Source organism: Astyanax mexicanus, chromosome 15 (genome assembly GCF_023375975.1).
Source record: "Astyanax mexicanus isolate ESR-SI-001 chromosome 15, AstMex3_surface, whole genome shotgun sequence".
NCBI lineage: Eukaryota > Metazoa > Chordata > Actinopteri > Characiformes > Acestrorhamphidae > Astyanax > Astyanax mexicanus.
The window spans coordinates 3448285-3465307 of record NC_064422.1 but is presented as its reverse complement, the minus strand read 5'-3'; the positions used below and the strand labels follow the sequence as shown (position 1 = coordinate 3465307).

The 17023-nt window shown below is 48.0% G+C and overlaps 1 long non-coding RNA gene across 1 annotated transcript; it reads right to left on the bottom strand.

Annotated features, from left to right (window-relative positions):
* Window positions 1-7473: 7473 nt before the first annotated feature.
* On the bottom strand, window positions 7474-14106 carry LOC125781256 (uncharacterized). Its single transcript, XR_007424477.1, has 3 exons — window positions 14048-14106; window positions 12018-12123; window positions 7474-7831 (listed from the first exon to the last, which is right to left on the bottom strand). It is a non-coding gene; the product is annotated as an uncharacterized LOC125781256 (long non-coding RNA).
* Between the last annotated feature and the right edge of the window lie 2917 nt (window positions 14107-17023).

Here is a 17023-nt window from a genome sequence, read left to right as displayed (position 1 = left end):
GACGCACGTTTTCTCTTTTGAACGAAGTCGATATTTCGAAAACTGCGGCACTAGTTAACCGGACAAAAAACAGGTGGAACTAGATTGCAGTTCCTACAGAAACTGCGAGTGTGATTGCAGTGCTGGCTGGTATCTGCTATGGTGTTGCTAAGGTGTTGCTAAGTGGTTGCTAAGGTGTGGCTATGGTATCCGGGGTGGTTGCTAAGGTGTTGCTAAGTGGTTGCTAGGTGGTTGCTAAGGTGTTGCTAGGCGGTTGCTAAGGTGTTGCTATGGTATCTGGGGTGGTTGCTAAGGTGTTGCTAGGTGGTTGCTAAGGTGTTGCTAGGCGGTTGCTAAGGTGTTGCTATGGTATCCGGGGTGGTTGCTAAGGTGTTGCTAGGTGGTTGCTAGGGTGTTGCTAGGCGGTTGCTAAGGTGTTGCTATGGTATCCGGGGTGGTTGCTAAGGTGTTGCTAGGTGGTTGCTAGGGTGTTGCTAGGCGGTTGCTAAGGTGTTGCTATGGTATCCGGGGTGGTTGCTAAGGTGTTGCTAGGTGGTTGCTAGGTGGTTGCTAGGGTGTTGCTAGGCGGTTGCTAAGGTGTTGCTATGGTATCCGGGGTGGTTGCTAAGGTGTTGCTAGGTGGTTGCTAGGTGGTTGCTAGGGTGTTGCTAGGCGGTTGCTAAGGTGTTGCTATGGTATCTGGGGTGGTTGCTAAGGTGTTGCTAGGTGGTTGCTAGGTGGTTGCTAGGGTGTTGCTAGGCAGTTGCTAAGGTGTTGCTATGGTATCCGGGGTGGTTGCTAAGGTGTTGCTAGGTGGTTGCTAGGTGGTTGCTAGGGTGTTGCTAGGCGGTTGCTAAGGTGTTGCTATGGTATCCGGGGTGGTTGCTAAGGTGTTGCTAGGTGGTTGCTAGGTGGTTGCTAGGGTGTTGCTAGGCAGTTGCTAAGGTGTTGCTATGGTATCCGGGGTGGTTGCTAAGGTGTTGCTAGGTGGTTGCTAGGTGGTTGCTAGGGTGTTGCTAGGCGGTTGCTAAGGTGTTGCTATGGTATCCGGGGTGGTTGCTAAGGTGTTGCTAGGGTGTTGCTAGGCGGTTGCTAAGGTGTTGCCATGGTATCCGGGGTGGTTGCTAAGGTGTTGCTAGGTGGTTGCTAGGTGGTTGCTAGGGTGTTGCTAGGTGGTTGCTAAGGTGTTGCTATGGTATCCGGGGTGGTTGCTAATGTGTTGCTAGGTGGTTGCTAGGTGGTTGCTAAGGTGTTGCTATCCGGTTGCTAAGGTGTTGCTATGGTATCCGGGGTGGTTGCTAAGGGGTTGCTAGGTGGTTGCTAGGGTGTTGCTAGGCGGTTGCTAAGGTGTTGCTATGGTATCCGGGGTGGTTGCTAAGGTGTTGCTAGGTGGTTGCTAGGTGGTTGCTAGGGTGTTGCTAGGCGGTTGCTAAGGTGTTGCTATGGTATCCGGGGTGGTTGCTAAGGTGTTGCTAGGTGGTTGCTAGGTGGTTGCTAAGTTGTTGCTAGGCGGTTGCTAAGGTGTTGCTATGGTATCCGGGGTGGTTGCTAAGGTGTTGCTAGGTGGTTGCTAGGTGGTTGCTAAGGTGTTGCTAGGCGGTTGCTAAGGTGTTGCTATGGTATCCGGGGTGGTTGCTAAGGTGTTGCTAGGTGTTTGCTAGGTGGTTGCTAAGGTGTTGCTAGGCGGTTGCTAAGGTGTTGCTATGGTATCCGGGGTGGTTGCTAAGGTGTTGCTAGGTGGTTGCTAGGTGGTTGCTAAGGTGTTACTAGGTGGTTGCTAGGTGATGTATATGCATAAATTAGATTAAATGGTGTTTGCACGTTGCTACGCAACGTGCAAATACATCAATCAGCTATGCACGCTAGGTTGCTTTGGCCGTTCGGGGGTGTCCAAACTTTTGACCCGTGGCTCCATTACACACAGTACTGGGGGGCCGGGGTGTCCAAACTTTTGACCCGTGGCTCTATTACACACAGTACTGGGGGGCCGGGGTGTCCAAACTTTTGACCTAATGCTGTTTTATCCCATAGCTGCTCCATTACACACAGTACTGGAGTTCTAGCTACCTGTCCTTCGATCTAGCTGCCGTCCTCCGATTGGCCCCATTCATTCCAATGGGGCCACTTCGTACGACAATCGTACGAAATCCGTACGTCGTAACTTTTCGTAACGCATATTTTCGGAAAGAGCTCAATAAGTTCTACAGGTCATCAATTGGTTTCATCTTCGTATTTCAAAAATTGCGACGTCCACGGGCGTGCAAAGTTCTGCCCATTCATTTTCAATGGTCAAAAAAACGCGTACTTACGAAGTTTTTACGAAAAACGTAAGTCCGATCGGAAAGCTGTATACAAGCCCACCATTCCCGATATGTACGCACGTTTTCTCTTTTGGACGAAGTCGATATTTCGAAAACTGCGGCACTAGTTAACCGGACAAAAAACAGGTGGAATAATAATAATAACTAGATTGCAGTTCCTACAGAAACTGCGAGTGTGATTGCAGTGCTGGCTGGTATCTGCTGTGGTGTTGCTAAGGTGTTGCTAAGGTGTGGCTATGGTATCCGGGGTGGTTGCTAAGGTGTTGCTAAGTGGTTGCTAGGTGGTTGCTAAGGTGTTGCTAGGCGGTTGCTAAGGTGTTGCTATGGTATCTGGGGTGGTTGCTAAGGTGTTGCTAGGGTGTTGCTAGGCGGTTGCTAAGGTGTTGCTATGGTATCCAGGGTGGTTGCTAAGGTGTTGCTAGGTGGTTGCTAGGTGGTTGCTAAGGTGTTGCTATGGTATCCGGGGTGGTTGCTAAGGTGTTGCTAGGTGGTTGCTAGGTGGTTGCTAGGGTGTTGCTAGGCGGTTGCTAAGGTGTTGCTATGGTATCCAGGGTGGTTGCTAAGGTGTTGCTAGGTGGTTGCTAGGGGGTTGCTAAGGTGTTGCTAGCCGGTTGCTAAGGTGTTGCTATGGTATCCGGGGTGGTTGCTAAGGTGTTGCTAGGTGGTTGCTAGGGTGTTGCTAGGCGGTTGCTAAGGTGTTGCTATGGTATCCGGGGTGGTTGCTAAGGTGTTGCTAGGTGGTTGCTAGGTGGTTGCTAGGGTGTTGCTAGGCGGTTGCTAAGGTGTTGCTATGGTATCCAGGGTGGTTGCTAAGGTGTTGCTAGGTGGTTGCTAAGGTGTTGCTAGGCGGTTGCTAAGGTGTTGCTATGGTATCCGGGGTGGTTGCTAAGGTGTTGCTAGGTGGTTGCTAGGTGGTTGCTAGGGTGTTGCTAGGCGGTTGCTAAGGTGTTGCTATGGTATCCGGGGTGGTTGCTAAGGTGTTGCTAGGTGGTTGCTAGGTGGTTGCTAGGGTGTTGCTAGGCGGTTGCTAAGGTGTTGCTATGGTATCCGGGGTGGTTGCTAAGGTGTTGCTAGGTGGTTGCTATGGGGTTGCTAAGGTGTTGCTAGCCGGTTGCTAAGGTGTTGCTATGGTATCCGGGGTGGTTGCTAAGGTGTTGCTAGGTGGTTGCTAGGGTGTTGCTAGGCGGTTGCTAAGGTGTTGCTATGGTATCCGGGGTGGTTGCTAAGGTGTTGCTAGGTGGTTGCTAGGTGGTTGCTAGGGTGTTGCTAGGCGGTTGCTAAGGTGTTGCTATGGTATCCAGGGTGGTTGCTAAGGTGTTGCTAGGTGGTTGCTAAGGTGTTGCTAGGCGGTTGCTAAGGTGTTGCTATGGTATCCGGGGTGGTTGCTAAGGTGTTGCTAGGTGGTTGCTAGGTGGTTGCTAGGGTGTTGCTAGGCGGTTGCTAAGGTGTTGCTATGGTATCCGGGGTGGTTGCTAAGGTGTTGCTAGGTGGTTGCTAGGTGGTTGCTAGGGTGTTGCTAGGCAGTTGCTAAGGTGTTGCTATGGTATCCGGGGTGGTTGCTAAGGTGTTGCTAGGTGGTTGCTATGGGGTTGCTAAGGTGTTGCTAGCCGGTTGCTAAGGTGTTGCTATGGTATCCGGGGTGGTTGCTAAGGTGTTGCTAGGTGGTTGCTAGGCGGTTGCTAAGTTGTTGCTAGGCGGTTGCTAAGGTGTTGCTATGGTATCCGGGGTGGTTGCTAAGGTGTTGCTAGGTGGTTGCTAAGGTGTTGCTAGGCGGTTGCTAAGGTGTTGCTATGGTATCCGGGGTGGTTGCTAAGGTGTTGCTAGGTGGTTGCTAGGCGGTTGCTAAGGTGTTGCTATGGTATCCGGGGTGGTTGCTAAGGTGTTGCTAAGTGGTTGCTATACGGTTGCTAAGGTGTTGCTAGGCGGTTGCTAAGGTGTTGCTATGGTATCCGGGGAGGTTGCTAAGGTGTTGCTAGGTGGTTGCTAGGTGGTTGCTAAGGTGTTGCTAGGCGGTTGCTAAGGTGTTGCTATGGTATCTGTGGTGGTTGCTATGGTGTTTCTAGGTGGTTGCTAGGTGATTTATATGCATAAATTAGATTAAATGGTGTTTGCACGTTGCTACGCAACGTGCAAATACATCAATCAGCTATGCACGCTAGGTTGCTCTGGCCGTTCGGGGGTGTCCAAACTTTTGACCCGTGGCTCCATTACACACAGTACTGGGGGGCCGGGGTGTCCAAACTTTTGACCCATGGCTCCATTACACACAGTGCTGGGGGGCCGGGGTGTCCAAACTTTTGACCTAACGCTGATTTATCCCATAGCTGCTCCATTACACACAGTACTGGAGTTCTAGCTACCTGTCCTTCGATCTAGCTGCCGTCCTCCGATTGGCCCCATTCATTCCAATGGGGCCACTTCGTACGACATTCGTACGAAATCCGTACGTCGTAACTTTTCGTAACGCATATTTTCGGAAAGAGCTCAATAAGTTCTACAGGTCCTCAATTGGTTTCATCTTCGTATTTCAAAAATTGCGACGTCCACGGGCGTGCAAAGTTCTGCCCATTCATTTTCAATGGGCAAAAAAACGCGTACTTACGAAGTTTTTACGAAAAACGTAAGTCCGATCGGAAAGCTGTATACAAGCCCACCATTCCCGATATGGACGCACGTTTTCTCTTTTGAACGAAGTCGATATTTCGAAAACTGCGGCACTAGTTAACCGGACAAAAAACAGGTGGAATAATAATAATAATAATAATAATAATAACTAGATTGCAGTTCCTGCAGAAACTGCGAGTGTGATTGCAGTGCTGGCTGGTATCTGCTAAGGTGTTGCTAAGGTGTTGCTATGGTATCCGGGGTGGTTGCTAAGATGTTGCTAGGTGGTTGCTAAGCTGTTGCTAGGCGGTTGCTAAGGTGTTGCTATGGTATCTGGGGTGGTTGCTAAGGTGTTGCTAGGTGGTTACTAGGTGGTTGCGAAGGTGTTGCTAGGTGGTTGCTAAGGTGTTGCTAGGCGGTTGCTAAGGTGTTGCTATGGTATTTGGGGTGGTTGCTAAGGTGTTGCTAGGTGGTTGCTAGGTGGTTGCTAGGTGGTTGCTAGGTGGTTGCTAAGGTGTTGCTAGGCGGTTGCTAAGGTGTTGCTATGGTATCCGGGGTGGTTGCTAAGGTGTTGCTAGGTGGTTGCTAGGTGGTTGCTAGGGTGTTGCTAGGCGGTTGCTAAGGTGTTGCTATGGTATCCGGGGTGGTTGCTAAGGTGTTGCTAGGTGGTTGCTAGGTGGTTGCTAGGGTGTTGCTAGGCGGTTGCTAAGGTGTTGCTATGGTATCCGGGGTGGTTGCTAAGGTGTTGCTAGTTGGTTGCTAGGTGGTTGCTAAGGTGTTGCTAGGCGGTTGCTAAGGTGTTGCTATGGTATCCGGGGTGGTTGCTAAGGTGTTGCTAGGTGGTTGCTAGGTGGTTGCTAAGGTGTTGCTAGGCGGTTGCTAAGGTGTTGCTATGGTATCCGGGGTGGTTGCTAGGGTGTTGCTAGGTGGTTGCTAGGTGGTTGCTAAGGTGTTGCTAGGCGGTTGCTAAGGTGTTGCTATGGTATCCGGGGTGGTTGCTAAGGTGTTGCTAGGTGGTTGCTAGGTGGTTGCTAGGGTGTTGCTAGGCGGTTGCTAAGGTGTTGCTATGGTATCCGGGGTGGTTGCTAAGGTGTTGCTAGGTGGTTGCTAGGTGGTTGCTAGGGTGTTGCTAGGTGGTTGCTAAGGTGTTGCTATGGTATCCGGGGTGGTTGCTAAGGTGTTGCTAGGTGGTTGCTAGGTGGTTGCTAAGGTGTTGCTAGGCGGTTGCTAAGGTGTTGCTATGGTATCCGGGGTGGTTGCTAAGGTGTTGCTAGGTGGTTGCTAGGTGGTTGCTAAGGTGTTGCTAGGCGGTTGCTAAGGTGTTGCTATGGTATCCAGGGTGGTTGCTAAGGTGTTGCTAGGTGTTTGCTAGGTGGTTGCTAAGGTGTTGCTAGGCGGTTGCTAATGTGTTGCTATGGTATCCTGGGTGGTTGCTAAGGTGTTGCTAGGTGGTTGCTAAGGTGTTGCTAGGTGGTTGCTAGGTGATGTATATGCATAAATTAGATTAAATGGTGTTTGCACGTTGCTACGCAACGTGCAAATACATCAATCAGCTATGCACGCTAGGTTGCTTTGGCCGTTCGGGGGTGTCCAAACTTTTGACCCGTGGCTCCATTACACACAGTACTGGGGGGGCCGGGGTGTCCAAACTTTTGACCCGTGGCTCCATTACACACAGTACTGGGGGGCCGGGGTGTCCAAACTTTTGACCTAATGCTGTTTTATCCCATAGCTGCTCCATACACTCACAGTACTGGAGTTCTAGCTACCTGTCCTTCGATCTAGCAGCCGTCCTCCGATTGGCCCCATTCATTCCAATGGGGCCACTTCGTACGACAATCGTACGAAATCCGTACGTCGTAACTTTTCGTAACGCATATTTTCGGAAAGAGCTCAATAAGTTCTACAGGTCCTCAATTGGTTTCATCTTCGTATTTCAAAAGTTGCGACGTCCACGGGCGTGCAAAGTTCTGGCCATTCATTTTCAATGGGCAAAAAAACGCGTACTTACGAAGTTTTTACGAAAAACGTAAGTCCGATCGGAAAGCTGTATACAAGCCCACCATTCCCGATAAGGACGCACGTTTTCTCTTTTGGACGAAGTCGATTTTTCGAAAACTGCGGCACTAGTTAACCGGACAAAAAACAGGTGGAATAATAATAATAATAATAACTAGATTGCAGTTCCTACAGAAACTGCGAGTGTGATTGCAGAGCTGACCGGGGTACCCAAACTTTTGACCAGTTGCTCCATTACACACAGTACTGGGGCCCTGGGGTGTCCAAACTTTTGACCCGTGGCTCCATTACACAGTACTGGGGCTCTGGGGTGTCCAAACTTTTGACCCGTGACTCCATTACACACAGTACTGGGGCTCTGGGGTGTCCAAACTTTTGACCCGTGACTCCATTACACACAGTACTGGGGCTCTGGGGTGTCCAAACTTTTGACCCGTGGCTCCATTACACAGTACTGGGGCTCTGGGGTGTCCAAACTTTTGACCCGTGACTCCATTACACACAGTACTGGGGCTCTGGGGTGTCCAAACTTTTGACCCGTGACTCCATTACACACAGTACTGGGGCTCTGGGGTGTCCAAACTTTTGACCCGTGGCTCCATTACACACAGTACTGGGGCTCTGGGGTGTCCAAACTTTTGACCCGTGGCTCCATTACACACAGTACTGGGGCTCTGGGGTGTCCAAACTTTTGACCCGTGGCTCCATTACACACAGTACTGGGGGGCTGGGGTGTCCAAACTTTTGACCCGTGGCTCCATTACACACAGTACTGGGGGGCTGGGGTGTCCAAACTTTTGACCCGTGGCTCCATTACACACAGTACTGGGGCTCTGGGGTGTCCAAACTTTTGACCCGTGGCTCCATTACACACAGTACTGGGGGGCCGGGGTGTCCAAACTTTTGACCTAATGCTGTTTTATCCCATAGCTGCTCCATTACACACAGTACTGGAGTTCTAGCTACCTGTCCTTCGATCTAGCTGCCGTCCTCCGATTGGCCCCATTCATTCCAATGGGGCCACTTCGTACGACAATCGTACGAAATCCGTACGTCGTAACTTTTCGTAACGCATATTTTCGGAAAGAGCTCAATAAGTTCTACAAGTCCTCAATTGGTTTCATCTTCGTATTTCAAAAATTGCGACGTCCACGGGCGTGCAAAGTTCTGCCCATTCATTTTCAATGGTCAAAAAAACGCGTACTTACGAAGTTTTTACGAAAAACGTAAGTCCGATCGGAAAGCTGTATACAAGCCCACCATTCCCGATATGGACGCACGTTTTCTCTTTTGAACGAAGTCGATATTTCGAAAACTGCGGCACTAGTTAACCGGACAAAAAACAGGTGGAATAATAATAATAATAACTAGATTGCAGTTCCTACAGAAACTGCGAGTGTGATTGCAGTGCTGGCTGGTATCTGCTATGGTGTTGCTATGGTATCCGGGGTGGTTGCTAAGGTGTTGCTAGGTGGTTGCTAGGGTGTTGCTAGGCGGTTGCTAAGGTGTTGCTATGGTATCCGGGGTGGTTGCTAAGGTGTTGCTAGTTGGTTGCTAGGTGGTTGCTAAGGTGTTGCTAGGCGGTTGCTAAGGTGTTGCTATGGTATCCGGGGTGGTTGCTAAGGTGTTGCTAGGTGGTTGCTAGGTGGTTGCTAAGGTGTTGCTAGGCGGTTGCTAAGGTGTTGCTATGGTATCCGGGGTGGTTGCTAGGGTGTTGCTAGGTGGTTGCTAGGTGGTTGCTAAGGTGTTGCTAGGCGGTTGCTAAGGTGTTGCTATGGTATCCGGGGTGGTTGCTAAGGTGTTGCTAGGTGGTTGCTAGGTGGTTGCTAAGGTGTTGCTAGGCGGTTGCTAAGGTGTTGCTATGGTATCTGGGGTGGTTGCTAAGGTGTTGCTAGGTGGTTGCTAGGTGGTTGCTAAGGTGTTGCTAGGCGGTTGCTAAGGTGTTGCTATGGTATCCGGGGTGGTTGCTAAGGTGTTGCTAGGTGGTTGCTAGGTGGTTGCTAAGGTGTTGCTAGGCGGTTGCTAAGGTGTTGCTATGGTATCCGGGGTGGTTGCTAAGGTGTTGCTAGGTGGTTGCTAGGGTGTTGCTAGGCGGTTGCTAAGGTGTTGCTATGGTATCCGGGGTGGTTGCTAAGGTGTTGCTAGGTGGTTGCTAGGTGGTTGCTAAGGTGTTGCTAGGCGGTTGCTAAGGTGTTGCTATGGTATCCGGGGTGGTTGCTAAGGTGTTGCTAGGTGGTTGCTAGGCGGTTGCTAAGGTGTTGCTATGGTATCCGGGGTGGTTGCTAAGGTGTTGCTAAGTGGTTGCTATGCGGTTGCTAAGGTGTTGCTAGGCGGTTGCTAAGGTGTTGCTATGGTATCCGGGGATGTTGCTAAGGTGTTGCTAGGTGGTTGCTAGGTGGTTGCTAAGGTGTTGCTAGGCGGTTGCTAAGGTGTTGCTATGGTATCTGTGGTGGTTGCTATGGTGTTTCTAGGTGGTTGCTAGGTGATTTATATGCATAAATTAGATTAAATGGTGTTTGCACGTTGCTACGCAACGTGCAAATACATCAATTAGCTATGCACGCTAGGTTGCTCTGGCCGTTCGGGGGTGTCCAAACTTTTGACCCGTGGCTCCATTACACACAGTACTGGGGGGCCGGGGTGTCCAAACTTTTGACCCATGGCTCCATTACACACAGTACTGGGGGGCCGGGGTGTCCAAACTTTTGACCTAATGCTGTTTTATCCCATAGCTGCTCCATTCACTCACAGTACTGGAGTTCTAGCTACCTGTCCTTCGATCTAGCTGCCGTCCTCCGATTGGCCCCATTCATTCCAATGGGGCCACTTCGTACGACATTCGTACGAAATCCGTACGTCGTAACTTTTCGTAACGCATATTTTCGGAAAGAGCTCAATAAGTTCTACAGGTCCTCAATTGGTTTCATCTTCGTATTTCAAAAATTGCGACGTCCACGGGCGTGCAAAGTTCTGCCCATTCATTGTCAATGGGCAAAAAAACGCGTACTTACGAAGTTTTTACGAAAAACGTAAGTCCGATCGGAAAGCTGTATACAAGCCCACCATTCCCGATATAGACGCACGTTTTCTCTTTTGAACGAAGTCGATATTTCGAAAACTGCGGCACTAGTTAACCGGACAAAAAACAGGTGGAATAATAATAATAATAATAATAATAATAAGAAGAAGAAGAAGAAGAAGAATAAGACTTAAGAAGATCAATACTGTGATTGCATTACTGCAATCACACTAATAAGAAGAAGAAGAAGAAGAATAAGACTTAAGAAGAACAATACTGTGATTGCATTACTGCAATCACACTAATAACTAGATTGCAGTTCCTACAGAAACTGCGAGTGTGATTGCAGTGCTGGCTGGTATCTGCTAAGGTGTTGCTATGGTATCCGGGGTGGTTGCTAAGGTGTTGCTAGGTGGTTGCTAAGGTGTTGCTAGGCGGTTGCTAAGGTGTTGCTATGGTATCCGGGGTGGTTGCTAAGGTGTTGCTAGGTGGTTGCTAGGGTGTTGCTAGGCGGTTGCTAAGGTGTTGCTATGGCATCCGGGGTGGTTGCTAAGGTGTTGCTAGGTGGTTGCTAGGGTGTTGCTAGGCGGTTGCTAAGGTGTTGCTATGGTATCCGGGGTGGTTGCTAAGGTGTTGCTAGGTGGTTGCTAGGTGGTTGCTAGGGTGTTGCTAGGCGGTTGCTAAGGTGTTGCTATGGTATCCGGGTGGTTGCTAAGGTGTTGCTAGGTGGTTGCTAGGTGGTTGCTAGGGTGTTGCTAGGCGGTTGCTAAGGTGTTGCTATGGTATCCAGGGTGGTTGCTATGGTGTTGCTAAGTGGTTGGTAGGTCACTCCTAAGCAGTTGCTAGGTGGTTGCTAAGGTGTTGCTATGGTATCCGGGGTGGTTGCTAAGGTGTTGCTAGGTGGTTGCTAGGTGGTTGCTAGGGTGTTGCTAGGCGGTTGCTAAGGTGTTGCTATGGTATCCGGGGTGGTTGCTAAGGTGTTGCTAGGTGGTTGCTAGGGTGTTGCTAGGCGGTTGCTAAGGTGTTGCTATGGTATCCGGGGTGGTTGCTAAGGTGTTGCTAGGTGGTTGCTAGGTGGTTGCTAGGGTGTTGCTAGGCGGTTGCTAAGGTGTTGCTATGGTATCCGGGGTGGTTGCTAAGGTGTTGCTAGGTGGTTGCTAGGTGGTTGCTAGGGTGTTGCTAGGCGGTTGCTAAGGTGTTGCTATGGTATCCAGGGTGGTTGCTATGGTGTTGCTAAGTGGTTGGTAGGTCACTCCTAAGCAGTTGCTAGGCGGTTGCTAAGGTGTTGCTATGGTATCCAGGGTGGTTGCTAAGGTGTTGCTAGGTGGTTGCTAGGCAGTTGCTAAGGTGTTGCTATGGTATCCGGGGTGGTTGCTAAGGTGTTGCTAGGTGGTTGCTAGGTGGTTGCTAGGGTGTTGCTAGGCGGTTGCTAAGGTGTTGCTATGGTATCCGGGGTGGTTGCTAAGGTGTTGCTAAGTGGTTGCTAGGTGTTGCTAGGCGGTTGCTAAGGTGTTGCTATGGTATCCGGGGTGGTTGCTAAGGTGTTGCTAGGTGGTTGCTAAGGTGTTGCTAGGCGGTTGCTAAGGTGTTGCTATGGTATCTGTGGTGGTTGCTAAGGTGTTGCTAGGTGGTTGCTAGGCGGTTGCTAAGGTGTTGCTATGGTATCCGGGGTGGTTGCTAAGGTGTTGCTAGGTGGTTGCTAGGTGGTTGCTAGGGTGTTGCTAGGCGGTTGCTAAGGTGTTGCTATGGTATCCGGGGTCGTTGCTAAGGTGTTGCTAGGTGGTTGCTAGGTGGTTGCTAGGGTGTTGCTAAGGTGTTGCTATGGTATCTGGGGTGGTTGCTAAGGTGTTGCTAGATGGTTGCTAGGTGGTTGCTATGGTGTTGCTAGGCGGTTGCTAAGGTGTTGCTATGGTATCCAGGGTGGTTGCTATGGTGTTTCTAGGTGGTTGCTAGGTGATGTATATGCATAAATTTGATTAAATGGTGTTTGCACGTTGCTACGCAACGTGCAAATACATCAATCAGCTATGCACGCTAGGTTGCTCTGGCCGTTCCGGGGTGTCCAAACTTTTGACCCGTGGCTCCATTACACACAGTACTGGGGGGCCGGGGTGTCCAAACTTTTGACCCGTGGCTCCATTACACACAGTACTGGGGGGCCGGGGTGTCCAAACTTTTGACCTAACGCTGTTTTATCCCATAGCTGCTCCATACACTCACAGTACTGGAGTTCTAGCTACCTGTCCTTCGATCTAGCTGCCGTCCTCCGATTGGCCCCATTCATTCCAATGGGGCCACTTCGTACGACATTCGTACGAAATCCGTACGTCGTAACTTTTCGTAACGCATATTTTCGGAAAGAGCTCAATAAGTTCTACAGGTCCTCAATTGGTTTCATCTTAGTATTTCAAAAATTGCGACGTCCACGGGCGTGCAAAGTTCTGCCCATTCATTTTCAATGGGCAAAAAAACGCGTACTTACGAAGTTTTTACGAAAAACGTAAGTCCGATCGGAAAGCTGTATACAAGCCCACCATTCCCGATATGGACGCACGTTTTCTCTTTTGAACGAAGTCGATATTTCGAAAACTGCGGCACTAGTTAACCGGACAAAAAACAGGTGGAATAATAATAATAATAATAATAATAATAATAATAATAATAATAATAACTAGATTGCAGTTCCTGCAGAAACTGCGAGTGTGATTGCAGTGCTGGCTGGTATCTGCTAAGGTGTTGCTAAGGTGTTGCTATGGTATCCGGGGTGGTTGCTAAGATGTTGCTAGGTGGTTGCTAAGGTGTTGCTAGGCGGTTGCTAAGGTGTTGCTATGGTATCTGGGGTGGTTGCTAAGGTGTTGCTAGGTGGTTACTAGGTGGTTGCTAAGGTGTTGCTAGGCGGTTGCTAAGGTGTTGCTACGCGGTTGCTAAGGTGTTGCTATGGTATTTTGGGGTGGTTGCTAAGGTGTTGCTAGGTGGTTGCTAAGGTGTTGCTATGGTATCTGGGGTGGTTGCTAAGGTGTTGCTAGGTGGTTACTAGGTGGTTGCTAAGGTGTTGCTAGGCGGTTGCTAAGGTGTTGCTACGCGGTTGCTAAGGTGTTGCTATGGTATTTGGGCTGGTTGCTAAGGTGTTGCTAGGTGGTTGCTAGGTGGTTGCTAGGTGGTTGCTAAGGTGTTGCAAGGCGGTTGCTAAGGTGTTGCTATGGTATCCGGGGTGGTTGCTAAGGTGTTGCTAGGTGGTTGCTAGGGTGTTGCTAGGCGGTTGCTAAGGTGTTGCTATGGTATCTTGGGTGGTTGCTAAGGTGTTGCTAGGTGGTTGCTAGGTGGTTGCTAGGGTGTTGCTAGGCGGTTGCTAAGGTGTTGCTATGGTATCCGGGGTGGTTGCTAAGGTGTTGCTAGGTGGTTGCTAGGGTGTTGCTAGGCGGTTGCTAAGGTGTTGCTATGGTATCCGGGGTGGTTGCTAAGGTGTTGCTAGGTGGTTGCTAGGTGGTTGCTAGGGTGTTGCTAGGCGGTTGCTAAGGTGTTGCTATGGTATCCGGGGTGGTTGCTAAGGTGTTGCTAGGTGGTTGCTAGGTGGTTGCTAGGGTGTTGCTAGGCGGTTGCTAAGGTGTTGCTATGGTATCCTGGGTGGTTGCTAAGGTGTTGCTAGGTGGTTGCTAGGTGGTTGCTAGGGTGTTGCTAGGCGGTTGCTAAGGTGTTGCTATGGTATCCGGGGTGGTTGCTAAGGTGTTGCTAGGTGGTTGCTAGGTGGTTGCTAGGGTGTTGCTAGGCGGTTGCTAAGGTGTTGCTATGGTATCCGGAGTGGTTGCTAAGGTGTTGCTAGGTGGTTGCTAGGGTGTTGCTAGGCGGTTGCTATGGTATCCGGGGAGGTTGCTAAGGTGTTGCTAGGTGGTTGCTAGGTGGTTGCTAGGGTGTTGCTAGGCGGTTGCTAAGGTGTTGCTATGGTATCCAGGGTGGTTGCTATGGTGTTTCTAGGTGGTTGCTAGGTGATGTATATGCATAAATTTGATTAAATGGTGTTTGCACGTTGCTACGCAACGTGCAAATACATCAATCAGCTATGCACGCTAGGTTGCTCTGGCCGTTCGGGGGTGTCCAAACTTTTGACCCGTGGCTCCATTACACACAGTACTGGGGGGCCGGGGTGTCCAAACTTTTGACCCGTGGCTCCATTACACACAGTACTGGGGTGCCGGGGTGTCCAAACTTTTGACCTAATGCTGTTTAATCCCATAGCTGCTCCATACACTCACAGTACTGGAGTTCTAGCTACCTGTCCTTCGATCTAGCTGCCGTCCTCCGATTGGCCCCATTCATTCCAATGGGGCCACTTCGTACGACAATCGTACGAAATCCGTACGTCGTAACTTTTCGTAACGCATATTTTCGGAAAGAGCTCAATAAGTTCTACAGGTCCTCAATTGGTTTCATCTTCGTATTTCAAAAATTGCGACGTCCACGGGCGTGCAAAGTTCTGCCCATTCATTTTCAATGGTCAAAAAAACGCGTACTTACGAAGTTTTTACGAAAAACGTAAGTCCGATTGGAAAGCTGTATACAAGCCCACCATTCCCGATATGGACGCACGTTTTCTCTTTTGAACGAAGTCGATATTTCGAAAACTGCGGCACTAGTTAACCGGACAAAAAACAGGTGGAATAATAATAATAATAAGAAGAATAAGACTTAAGAAGAACAATACTGTGATTGCATTACTGCAATCACACTAATAATAAGAATAAGACTTAAGAAGAACAATACTGTGATTGCATTACTGCAATCACACTAATAAGAAGAAGAAGAATAAGACTTAAGAAGAACAATACTGTGATTGCATTACTGCAATCACACTAATAATAATAATAAGAATAAGACTTAAGAAGAACAATACTGTGATTGCATTACTGCAATCACACTAATAATAATAATAAGAAACAGACTTAAGAAGATCAATACTGTGATTGCATTACTGCAATCACACTAACAAGGAGGCGGTCATGATGTTACAGCTGTTTCATTCTCATCTGGATCATTTTCAGCACCCTGATCATGGTTGAGATGCTGACTGACTGGATGTTTAAAAAAAACAAACAAACAAAAAAACACAGATAGCCTCCTTCTGTTGAGGGGTGAAAAAGGGCAACCTGGCACCCTTGTGAGCTAATCCTGCAAACCAAACATGTAATAATAAAGTTTAGTTAAGCAACATTTTAGGAAATCTATCTATCCATCGCTTTTTATTGATATTAATCTCATACAGTATTACAGTACATGGTAAATTGTTGGATTACACAAATATTCAGCTGCACCCTGCGACCAGCCTCTGCCCGTGGAGGCCCATGACGAATAACAGTCCACACTTGAGGCCTTTTTTATCTTGAACATGCACACAAAAGTCATGATTCACCTGACATCTAATCCTTAATTCAGGAGATAGTCACCAGAAAAGCAAAAAATAAAAATATAAAATCTGCTTTACAGGCACTGATAACTGGTTTAACTAATCTGAATGTAAGGATGTATGCAGTGAACTAGCTGGACTAGCTGTTCTGGTGGGGTCCAGAAGCTTAGCAGAGTCAAGTATAAGATCATAATCTACAGCACAGAAGCAATTGATAATTTGGGAAACAGCAGACAGTTGTACAGAACAATTTGCAGGAAAATTCTAAATAATTTGCTGTTTGTATAAAATGAATAAGACAATGGCTTCTGTGATAAGCACAAGTGACTAAATGATGTGCAGGTTGAACAAATATTTTGAAGGAATTGATCTGATCTGAGAAAAGCTCCAAAGTGATAGAAAAACTTTTAAAGTTTTAAGTTGAATTAACTTGAATTAAGTTGAATTTAATAATTGAGATATTTAATGGTGTTTGTGTTACACTTACCTGATACATTTTCTGTTTATTTGTGGCTCAATAAAAAAATAAAAAAAAAACAGAAATTGGGTGCAAATGAAAAAAAACATCTTTAGGAAAAAATGAAAAATCATATCAAGCACAAAAAATAATTGTATAATCCATAGTACTTTTGTTGTAAAAAATAAATAAATAAATAAAAAATCAGAAATTTGAATAAAAACTTTGTCAGATTAACCAATCTCAGTGCCATATCACAACCGCTGAACAGAGAGCTCTCACAACCTTATGGAGCTGAAGACTGTAATTCTTAAGGGTTTTTTTGGGGGGGGTAGTTAATAAACGGTAGTTCTGTACAGTGGTTTTCATCTCATGTACTACATACATTTTTCTTTGTTAAAAGAAGAAATCTGCCTGTAGCTGCAGAAACACCCATAAACGCAAATACACAGTCAGACAGACCCTCATATGGTGTTGGGTATAGGTGGTCTCTGAGGAGCTACAGCATGAGGTAACTGTTTAGACTGCAGCCAGAGACCATCCCTCCCATCACCTTTAAAGCCATTCACCGCAGACCTACACACCCAACCAACCAGCACTAACCCCATACCTATAAAACATCAGGGAGACGCTGGTCTATTCCCCTTTATTCTGAAGAGGATATGTAGAAGACAAGAACAGCCCTGCAGGTAAATGCTGGAATGGGGTCAGTAGTCAGTAGGTGGGTTCAAGATGAACCGCATTGAACGTTGGTCTCGTGGTGGGTTGTGTTCTTAGAAGCAAATTAAAAAAAAATGAAGGGTGTATTTACACCGGCACTATTCAGACTAGTTTGTTAGGGAAGATGTAAAAACAGTATTCACACTCTGGTGCGGACCAATACAACTGCATCAAGAGCCATGAGAGGAGGTGGTCTCGGGGCAGTTCCAAACAAACTCTGAAACAGTTCTGTTTGTTGTGATGTGATGTGAGAATGTGATGTGACCTCAATCTGACCTGACAATCAAATACACTCGTGTTTGAGGTAAAAGACTGTTTAGGTGCATTTTAACCTGCTTTAGTACCTAAATAATTAATACTACTAATTATTAACTAAGGCATCTTAGCTGCTGCTTCATGCGACTAATGTGACTGTACAGGGGTTGGACAATGAAACTGAAACAGCTTTAGACCACAATAATTTATTGTCCCGACAGACAATTCTGCTTTGATTTGAGCAGCCGTGT